The following is a 602-nucleotide window of genomic DNA, read 5'->3' as shown; positions in this document are numbered from 1 at the left end:
AGAATTAGTAAATTGACAATCCTGTGTAATTTTTTTGGTTTTGTGATCATATTTAATAATAACATCTTTAGCTTCTAATTTAATTTGGAGATTCTTTTGAATTTTTAAATAATTTTCCATTTTTTTCCGGTATTCCACAGAGAACCGACACTCCCAAAATAGATGTATAACAGTTTCTTCTTCAGTTTTACAAAATTCACATTTACTATCCACAGCCGCGAATCTTGAGATAGATTTGTTAGTGGGGTAAATATTATGCAGTATTTTGAAATGTAATTCTTTCACTCTATTGGGGATAACAAACTTGTAAGGTAGAAGCCATTTTGGTTCCCAGTGAATATTGAAATATAAAGAGTTCCAAACAAATTTTCCCTGTGGAGTGATTTTCCTTTTGCTGAAGAAGAAGTTCCTTATATGTTTATTGGTACACTTATGACTTTTAATATTTATTCCATCAACAAAGAAGGTCGGATCCAATTCTTGACTCTCAGAGCGACATTTCATTAGTTGAAGAATTCCACTAGGTATTGCATTTATTACCATTTGATATTCTTTATGGGTGACAGGAAAAAGTTTAGACCTGAGAAATTCCTCATAATTAA

General features: G+C 30.9%; 1 protein-coding gene across 1 annotated transcript in view; it reads right to left on the bottom strand.

Moving 5' to 3' along the window:
• Positions 1-602, bottom strand: part of nek5 (NIMA related kinase 5) — a 202,024-nt gene that overhangs the window by 2,001 nt on the left and 199,421 nt on the right. The window lies entirely within an intron of this gene.

Source organism: Etheostoma spectabile, unplaced genomic scaffold, assembly GCF_008692095.1.
Source record: "Etheostoma spectabile isolate EspeVRDwgs_2016 unplaced genomic scaffold, UIUC_Espe_1.0 scaffold333, whole genome shotgun sequence".
Classification (NCBI taxonomy): domain Eukaryota; kingdom Metazoa; phylum Chordata; class Actinopteri; order Perciformes; family Percidae; genus Etheostoma; species Etheostoma spectabile.
Note: the sequence above shows the minus strand (reverse complement) of the source record. Positions and strands in the feature narration are given on the sequence as shown.